This window comes from Rana temporaria, chromosome 3 (assembly GCF_905171775.1).
Source record: "Rana temporaria chromosome 3, aRanTem1.1, whole genome shotgun sequence".
Taxonomy (NCBI): domain Eukaryota; kingdom Metazoa; phylum Chordata; class Amphibia; order Anura; family Ranidae; genus Rana; species Rana temporaria.
This window is the reverse complement of record NC_053491.1, coordinates 257,997,176-258,008,080: the sequence shown is the minus strand read 5'-3', so window position 1 is coordinate 258,008,080 and position 10,905 is coordinate 257,997,176.

Below are 10,905 nucleotides of genomic sequence, written 5' to 3'. Positions count from 1 at the left end.
GATAGTGTTGCTGTGAGGTTGTGTGCGACACGTGTAATGGAGGGAAAGCAAAATCAGTGTTCTGGCTGTGTAGTGTAGGGAGTTCTTTATTTTAGGGAGTATAGGGTACTGTGCGAGTCCTATAGTTGGTAGATATACAGGGTGCATATGGAAGCTCAGGGCCACGTGCAAGAAGAGCACTGTGTAGTGAGATGGCGTGATGCTGCAGGAATATATATATATATATATATATATATATATATATAATGTTCTCTTAAAGATTTAGTCAGTAATGTTCTTTGAGGCATTTCCTTTACCAGAGGTGTTTTTTTATGTCAGGTGTAGGCACAATGAATAGGTCTTAAGGGGAATGGTAGTAAGTTTAGCACAGTTCTCTTATTGTATATCATTTATTTTTTAGTACTTTTATTTCACCTTTACACAGTAATATGCTACTGCGATGTAACCTACCCTAATGCATGTTATTGTGCCATTAATTTAGAAAGCCACACTGCCTTAGTGTGTTGGGGGTGGCAGTGATGCACATTTCCTTTTTTTTTTTCGGTGCTTACGCAGCTGCCAGAATGCTTTATCGCTCTGGCTCCCATCTGTGACAGGGGGCAGTGTACTGTGCAATTCTGGGCATCATATGTTGCACCAACCCCCCCCCCCCCTTTTTTTCAAAATTTAAGTGTACAAAATGTACACTTTATTTATGATGCTGTACAGCAGTGAGATCCACTGCTGTACATTGCAGCATGTCTGGATTTTAATGTAGCCATAGGCTGTGTTGCAGTGTGGATATAGCACATAAGGAAGCAATTGTTCTCTGTGAATGGGCCACACAAGCAATTGTGCTAATCAAACTTTAGCAAAGTTGCGTTAGGGAAAAATGTAATAAGTCCACCCAGTGGCGTCACTAGGGTTGGTATCACCCGGTGCGGTGAAACATGGTGTCACCCCCCCCCCCCAGCAGGACAGGCAGTGGGGCATTACGCGCCTCTCACGTCCCCCCCCCCCCCCAGCCTGCCGCAGTGCTAATTGATAGTGTCACCCAGGGCATTCTTCTCAGGGAAAAGGTGCAGGAACTCAACCTTGCACCACACCTTCCCCCGGGGTGGGGGGGTTGAGTGTGCCACAGCAACTGGGTGTGGGGGGGTCCTAAAGGGTCATTAAATGCCATGAGGGTGCTACATACAGAGTGCAGGTGGGTACAGAGTGCCAGGTGCAGGTTGGTACAGAGGTCAGGGGGTACAGAGGGCAGGGTGCAAATGGGTACAGGGTGAAGAATGCAGGTGGGTACAGAGGGCAGGGTTCAGGTGAGTTCAGGGTGTAGGTGGGTACAGAGGGCAGGGTTCAGGAGAGTGCAGGTGGGTATATTATCTATAAATAGCTGTCACCTTGCACACACACCCCCCCCCCTGCCTAATCATACCTAGTTGCACAGTCCCACTCCCACTAGCAGTCCAATTTATTAATACCCCCATACCTCACTTTGTGGGCTCCGCCCGGCGGTGGACGCCCCCCGGCACTGTTTCGAATATGCCTGCCGAGGCGCTGAAGTCTGGAGAGGAGACAGGAGTGCAGCCGCTGAGGCGGAGAAACGAAAAAGTACTGTGTAGTGCCGTGACTGACGTCACATCATCACACAGTGGAGTCACACTCGCTAGCTCAGGAGGGGAGCGTAGGATGTCGGACACGGACACACACGCGGCGGCGGCACTGGAGGAAAAAAAAAAAGTTCCTCATCGTCGGGATGGTGTCACCCCTCTAGCGGGTGTCACCCGGGTGCGGACCGCACCCCCCTAGCAATGCCTCTGAGTCCACCTTTCGTAACGTTGCACCCATATTCATGGTATAACAGGTTACGAACGAACTTGCCTCCGCACCTCCCCGATTACCACTGTGACAGCTAGGTTCTTCTCCCCCCGATGGCTGTCACAATAAAAAAAATAAAAATGTGGCTAAGCGGGGCCCTGCCTGGCCGTGTCACTGATTGACAGGGCTCTGGGCATGGAAAAATACATGGTCAGGTGTTGTCAGAGACTCCAACTACTTAACTTTTTGACGCATTTGACACACCGGAAACTGAATACAGTCTGGTACAGGAAGATTTAACTGTTTTGACAGCACGGGCTAATGAGGACAAAGTTGTCGCCGCCTCGGAGGTGGCCATTTTGTTGGCTAGTATTGGAGTGGCGTAACAATCTCCGCTCATATTATCGTGCCTCGGACTCTATTCAGCTGCCTGTGTGACCAAACAGCAATTTGTCAAAATCTCCAATTACTAATGGTTTAAGTACTTGCCGACCAGCCGCCGCAGTTATACGGCGGCAGGTCGGCTCCCCTGCGCGAGAGCCCGTAGCTATACGTCGGCTCTCGAAGCGACCTCTAGGGGCGCGTGCGCCGGTTACCCGCAATTGCTCGATACAGAGCGAGGACCGGGAGCAATGTATGAACAGCGATCAGTCTTTTCCCCTAGTGAGTCCACCCCCCCTACAGTTAGAACAAACCCAGGGAACATACTTAACCCCTTTCCCGCCCCCTAGTGTTAACCCCTTCCCTGCCAGTGGCATTTTTATAGTAATCCAATTCATCTTTATAGCACTGATCGCTATAAAAATGCCAATGGTCCCAAAAATGTGTCAAGTGTCCGCCATAATGTCGCAATACCGAAAACAAATCGCTGATCACTGCCATTACTAGTAAAAAAAAAAATATTAATAAAAATGCCATAAAACTACCCCCTATTTTGTAAACGCTATAACTTTTGCGCAAACCAATCAATAAACGTTTATTGCGATTTTTTTAAACGAAAAATATGTAGAAGAATACGTATCGGCCTAAACTGAGGAAAACATTTTTTTTATATATATTTTTGGGGGATATTTATTATAGCAAAAAGTAAAAAATATTAATTTTGTTCAAAATTGTCGCTCTATTTTTGTTTATAGCGCAAAAACTAAAAACCGCAGAGGTGATCAAATACCACCAAAAGAAAGCTCTATTTGTGGGAAAAAAAGGACGCCAATTTTGTTTGGGAGCCACGTCGCACGACCGTGCAATTGTCAGTTAAAGCAACGCAGTGCCGAATCGCAAAAAGTGCTCTGGTCTTTGACCAGCAATATGGCCCGGGGGTTAAGTGGTTAAAGAAACCGGAAGTTAAGTAGTTGGAGTTTCTAGTTGGCTAATTTGACAGTACACGGGCAGCCCTTGCGGCTGTAGGCTTGTTGTTTTCAATGAACCACCACGGTGCTGTGGAGTGCCGTGGTAGTTCATTTATTCTTCCTGTCCGATTGTTTCTGCTTACCTGTATGGGAAAGATGATCTGCTGGAGACCTGCATGGCACCAGCATTTTGGTGATCGCTGGTGCAATGCTTTACAGACTCCAAAAACAATAAATGCACATTTTTTTAACCTACACAAAAAATGTGCAATGTTTTTTTTTTCATGCAAAAATTTAACTTCTTTTAGATGGATTTTTATTAAGGTTTTTGGCTAATATTTTTTTTAAGAAAAAGAAGAAGGGAAATGGGTACCTTGAAACCCTGGGACTATGCAACGGTGCTAATAAAGTGTAGCAAAACACCAATTATAGAAAAATATAAAACGTTTTTAATTCATTGATACATACAAATATAATTAAATAAATAAAGAACCAACTGAAGTCTTAGGATAAGCAAATTTCAACAAAGTGAAACAACTCGTTGCAGTTGTAGTTCACTTGACATGTTTCGCTCGCATTTGAGCTTCCTCAAGAGTTTAGAACTAACTACAAAGTATCAAAAGAAATAGATGTAAGACAGATGGTCAAAAATAAACAATACATGCATATAACAAATTTTTTTGTATAGATATAACAAGATATATTGAATACTTATGAATATATCATGGTTAGTAAAGGATAAATTTAACACAGTAACAATTTCAGAATTTCAATTTGCTTTGGCAGAAGAACTAGCGCAATACACTCACCACAACACGCATAGTTAAAAATCAATCTCGTCAAAGATGTAAGACTTCCAAATAAGGAAACGCCAATCTAGAGCCATATAAATTATTTCCCGAATGATGTGACACTCTGTCCCCGAACCATAATCTATAAAAGCCAATAATGGTGTATTTAAAAATGTAAAGTTTAGAGAAATTATTCAAAATGAATAAATGACACTCAAAAAACTTTGATTGGATCATTTTTGTACCTTTTGGGGTTAGTCAGAAATAGCCAGGTAATTGAACAGATGCGCGAAGTCCTGTTTGATTACAAATGAACTTCATGCACAAACACAGCCTCAATATTTCCTTGATGAAAGTTTTTCCAAAAGAGAGAAATATAGAGATATCCTGCCAGAGTTTCAATTCTATAAAGAAAGAGACAGAAAAAAAAGGGGGTATTTTAAATCAATTTGATTTATCCAAAAATATAGTGGAAAATCATTTTGGAAGGTACGGATGTTCCTTCTCCCTACAATCAATTTATTTTGGGTCTGCTTGACTTTATTCTATCGAACAATATTTTCCTTTTCGGCGGCTCCCACTACCTCCAGGTACAGGGTGTAGCAATGGGGACCAAATGTGCCCCCACATACGCTAACCTGTAGATGGGGGGGTGGGAGAAGACCTTATTCCATCAAGAAAATGTGCAGACTTATATGGATCACATACCTCTATGGAGAAGATTCATAGATGATATCTTTTTCATATGGACTGGATCTCACCATGATTTGTTAAAATTCATGGACAGCTTAAAAATTAACAACTACAATATCACTTTTACTTTTGAAACCAGTCAAACTAGTCTTAATTTCCTTGACATTAATATCAGTGTTGACAAAAATGGCAATCTTGGCACTTCCCTATTCCGGAAGCCTCTTGCAGGCAATTCGTTGCTACATGCCAACAGTTCACATCCTAAGCCATTAATATCCAGTATACCATACGGCCAGTATCTTCGGCTACGCCGTAACTGCAGCGATGACCTCAATTTTGAAATTGAGGCCAAAGCTTTGAAGTCAAGGTTCCGTGAACGTGGATATGAAAACAACTGTCTAAAAAAGACATATTCACGGGCCAAGCAACAGGATCGTAAATCGCTCCTCTATGACGCCAAAGTAAAAAAAGATCATCCGTTTCTCAGGGCATCACCAACAACTAAGAGGGATTTTGCAAAAATATTGGTACCTCCTTCTAAGTGATGAAGCAGTTTCCAAACATCTAAAAACCTTCCCGGAAATTACATTTAAAAGATCACAATTACTTTGTGTTAAACTTGTACACAGTCATCATTGCTCTATGAACCTCTCCAAAAAGGGACCAGGTGGCACTCGACTGTGCCACAATTGTCCCTTTTGTGGATACATTTACTCGGCCACCTCAATTAGGCTTCCGAGTGGACATGTCCACAAACCATCATTTTCAGTGACTTGCCAGTCTGTAGGAATCGTCTACATTATGCAGTGTGATTGTGGATCATTTTACACAGGTAAAACCAAACGTCCCTTTTTCCACAGAATAAGGGACAATGTAAGCCTACTTTCCAAAAAAAAAGATGGAAAGTCCTATCAGTCTTCATATAGGCATCATCACAATTTTGACAGTCACAAAATGAAATTCTTTGCTTTAGAACATGTCCCTCCTGGGGATACAGGTGGTGATTTCGATAAAACACTACTACAGCGTGAGGCAAAATGGATTCATTCTCTAGTCTATCCGCTTTGCAATATCCAGGTTTAAACGAAACTTTTAGTTTTAAACCTTTTTTATGATTGAATCATTTATCACTCTTTTGTCAACATTAATGTTGTTTTCCTTCTCCCTTTATCTTTATGAATGTTTCCAATTTTAAATTAATTCTGGTGTTGTGTATTTACTTTACAACAAATATGTTTTTCCCTTCAATACAAACATTGTGCACCCTATACTAACCAATATATCACTAGTGTATGGAGCTAACAATTTCCTTGTATGGCAGTAGATGGCGCAATTTCCTCTTTCTTCATGTCGTATTAGAATTGCTTTATGTGCTATATATTTAGTATTGAATTTATTAATACAACACTATTGTCCTTTTTTTAGAAACCAATCATCATTTTTTTATTTGAACACCTACATGTAAGAGCCTTGTTTCCCTAATCGATGTGCCTAGTCTTTTCTGCTCTGTCTATTATCTGAAGTACCATAGGGACACCAAGCACCACACGTTTTTGATGTGAAACGGCCGGGTCGTTTCCATACGAGTGGTCCTTATTGAATATACTCCCCTCCTCTATTCCTTGCCAAGTCCTGGCTCTTCTGTCCCCTCCCTAGTGCAGTTGCTAAAATACCACCGTTTAGCAGGCCCTTTTTTTGCACTTGCTGCTAGTGTGGGATATTTCCCCACTTCCAACATGGCGGCGTGCGTCGAGTGACGCGCGGGGCGTGAATCAACAGGCGGTCCATCGCCTCGGGCGCATGCGCCTGTTGCCGGCGATTCTATTGGCTGACAGTTCGACAGTGGGAGGAGCGCTGGAACGACGAGGGGAGTCACGTGTCCCACCACGGCGAACGGCGTTGCTGACGTCCGCCATGGTGTGCTATATAAGCACGGCTTTGCAAGCCGCTCTGTCAGGCACAACCATCTGAACCAGAGACAGCAGCAGTCAGCTGCTATGAATGATATTTCCCATTCCAGGATCTGCTCAAAGGTGTATTGCATGGACCTCTTTTACCATAGGAGACAATTTCTCTCCCAAATGATTTTCCACTATATTTTTGGATAAATCAAATTGATTTAAAATACCCCCTTTTTTTCTGTCTCTTTCTTTATAGAATTGAAACTTTGTCTACTGGCAGGATATCTCTGTATTTCTCTCTTTTGGAAAAACTTTCATCAAGGAAATATTGAGGCTGTGTTTGTGCATGAAGTTTCTTTGTAATCAAACAGGACTTCACGCATCTGTTCAATTACCTGGCTATTTCTGACTAACCCCAAAAGGTACAAAAATGATCCAATCAAAGTTTTTTGAGTGTCATTTATTCATTTTGAATAATTTCTCTAAACTTTAAATTTTTAAATACACCATTATTGGCTTTTATAGATTATGGTTCGGGGACAGTGTGTCACATCATTCGGGAAATAATTTATATGGCTCTAGATTGTGTATACAGGGGGAACTAATGCGCAAAACCAACCTAACCATAGGCAACTAAATAGTGGTACAATTAAAATAATAGCACATTTAAAATATGAATAAGAAAGCAGCAGCCACTACCAAAGCAGTGCTCACGCACCAAATGACATATGTAAAAGGGGGGTGTGTAATGGCGCTTGCCAGTGGAAAAAATATAACAAAGTAAATGTCAAATAACGCACAGCAACGTATGGATATTGACCAATGGATCCAATAAATGTGTTCCACTCCTATTTTCCTCAAAAGCCCTTCATAGCATCCACAAACTAAGATGTGAAGGGTGGGAATAGTGAGATTGATAAAATGAAATGAAGACTGAAAATAATAATTTAAAGTCAATAAGTAATGTGAAGACAATTGCAATCCATAATATACTCCAGTGCTATCACAAAATAGGTAAAACAGTGATGGCGTGAATAATAGTAATCATGTGTAATCCAAAAACACACAGAGTGGAAAACTCTAAGTAGGTTAATATAAAAGAACCAAAAAAATATTATATGCTAAATAAAATAAATAAATGTTCAGGCATAAACAATAAAATAAATAAAGTTCAAATTATTCAGTGTTCCAAGTGAATTCCAGCGCTTGATAGAATATTCCAAAAGTGCAGAAAAAAGTGTATATATAATACAGTTGATAAGGTGCTTGATTTCAAAATTTCCCAAAAGGTGCAAATAGTGTTTAAACAAAGAAATATATAGTACTGCAATCTACCGCACGATACTCCAGTGTAGTTGTGCAGACCCAAAGTGAAGGTAATGCTAGCCTCTCACATCAGAACAGGTTAAACCAGCTTGTTAGATGTAATTAGAACTCAGCAGCACACACTCTGGATCCAGGAAAGCTCGGGTCACTCCAAACGTCCGACAAAAAGTTCATCCAGACAACTCTCAATGAAAGTAAAATGCAAACTCCATAGTGTAGTAAATTCAGCAAAATTTAATAAACAAATAGAAGCACTCACATTTAAAATAGCTGAAGACAGCATGCAGATGGTTTACAGCGAATGTTTTGTAGATAGGCAGCAGATCTCCGCTCTCGGCCGCGAGCGGAGATGACGTCACCGACGGCACTTCTCCTTCACCTGACGCGTTGCGTAGCAGATCAACGCTACTTAATCATAGGTATGGAAGTGCCGTGGGTGATGGTGACTTAAATAAGGCTTTGGACGCGCGCTCCTCGGCACATCCGGGTGGATAATGAAACCATTTAATTGGCTACAATGTTCAAAATACTGTGACATCCATTAGGAATACTAACAAAAAGTATATTGATAATAAACACGGCATTAAAGTTCATGTATTAATAGGTGTTAACATAATCAGTCCCTCTAGTGGATAAAAATCATATTGTTCATAATAATGGGAGAAAGAACAGATCAAACTAAAGGTATTAGAGCTCCCTCAAGTGGGTAGCTACGGAACTGGACTCAGATTCAACTTAATATGAAGCCAATAACACTCAATACCTTGCAGGCAAATATTAAATACTCCCTCTAGTGGATAATAAAGAGATTAAAAGGAATAATGCTAATAATCCTTTACACATAAATCGCCCTATCAACATTTAAATAAAATTTAAATAAAACCACCCAAGACAATAAATAATATTATAATGGCAGAAAGAGTGGCAATAAAAAAAGGGGATTTATAAAATTTGTTTAAAAAATAGGATAAAATTATCAATGGTACATAAACTAAAATCTTGGTTTAAAAACACTAAACACAGATTATTACCATAGAGATAAAAAATTCTAAGAATCTAAAAATTGGAGATAAAACAGTTCAGATCGAATTCTATGTTGTGTCCATTGGGGGACAAAGTGCATAATTCGTGAATCCACCGAGATTCAGCTTGACTAATTTTCTGTACTTTGTTATCCCCCCTCCAATGAGGTTTGTATTTTTCAATACCCCATACCTTAAAAGAAGAGGGGTCTTTGTTGTGACAGGGCTCATAATGGCGGGATAAACTGTGTTTTGAGAATCCATTTTTTATATTTTGTGTGTGTTCACGCAATCTTTTCCAAAGAGGCCTTTTTGTTCTTCCCACATATTGGATTTGGCATGGGCACTCTAAGAGATATACAACACCTTCCGTTCTACATGAGATAAAATCTTTGATTTTGTATTCTCTCCCTGTAAAACTTGATTTAAAGGTTTCTTTTTTCTTCTTACTTTCTTTGGTGTGTTTACAAGTGAAGCAGGTTTTACATGGGTAGTAACCTTTTTCGTTAAAAAAGGAAAAACTCTTCTTTTCAGGGGGATCCAGGACATTCTTTGCAATAAGATCTCTCAAGGTTGGGGCCCTCCTATATGTGAATAGAGGTCTCTCAGGGAGTACACTTGTCAAATGGCGATCCCCCTTCACAATATGCCAGTATTTCCTGCAGATGGTTTCTACCTGTTTATGTTGGACACTATAGTCCATTATTAGGGGTACCCCCCCCAGCAAAGGTATTGTTTTTTGAAGAGTCCTGGATAAGAGAGTTTCGGTCCAAGGCCATCACATCCTGTATTTTCTTATCAATAAAATCTTGTTGGTATCCTTTCTCTACAAACCTTTTCCCAATAAAATCAGCCTGTTTTAGAAATGTGTCATCCTTAGTGCAATTTCTCCTCAATCTTAAAAGCTGCCCCTTCGGTATGTTTTCCAACCAAGGTGAGTGGTGGCAGCTATCTAGAGGTAAGTAGCTGTTTCTATCCACAGTTTTAAAATAGGTCTGCGTTATCAGTTTTGTTCCTTCTTTGATGATTTCAAGGTCTAGGAAATTGATTTTCTCATCGCTGATTTCCCAGGAGAGTACAATGTTCTTATCATTTGTGTTAAGATAAAAACCAAAATCCGTCAACTTTTCCCTATCCCCAGACCAAATAATTAAAATGTCATCAATAAAACGTTTGTATAAAAGCAATTCTTTTGGTTTTCTATTGTATAGGACTTCCTCTTCCCACTCAGCCATGTATAAATTTGCCACGCTCGGTGCATATTTAGCGCCCATGGCAATGCCACACACTTGTTTAAAATAATCATTTTGATACCAAAAGTAATTGTGGTCCAAACTATATTCCACGCACTGTGTGATAAACTTCTTTTGTGTATCCTTCAGATCGCTTTGACCATTTAGTCCCCAGCTGGTTGCCTGAATAGCTTCCTTATGATCAATGATGGTGTACAAGGATGCGACATCGGCTGTGGCCATGTATACCGAGTCACCATCCAATACTAGGGTGTCCAACAATTGTATCAGATGTTTCGTGTCGCATAAATATGATTCAGTCTTCCTTACTAAGGGCTGGAGGAACCAGTTGATGTATTCTCCAATTCTAGCCCCTACTGAATTTATTCCGTTGACGATGGGTCTTCCTGCAGGATTTTCCCTGGATTTGTGGATTTTTGGAAGGGTGTATATAACCGGAATCCTACACCCCACTGGTTGTAAATATTTACCTTATTTTTTGGTTAAAAGTCCTTTCTTAATTCCTCCTTTAACTAGGCTAGCCAAGTCATCTTTATATCGGACTATAGGGTTACCAGGAAGTTTGAGGTAGGTGGTGCCATCACTTAACTGTCGTTCAATCTCTTTTTGGTACGCTGCCTTGGATTGAATGACGATGCCCCCCCCCCCCTTATCTGCTTGTCTCACCACAACATCTTTTCTTTCTTCTAGTTTCCGGATTCCATTCTTTATATCTCCTGGGTCGTGTATCTTCTTTATCTTCAGATCTTGCAGATCTTTTAAAACCAATCGTC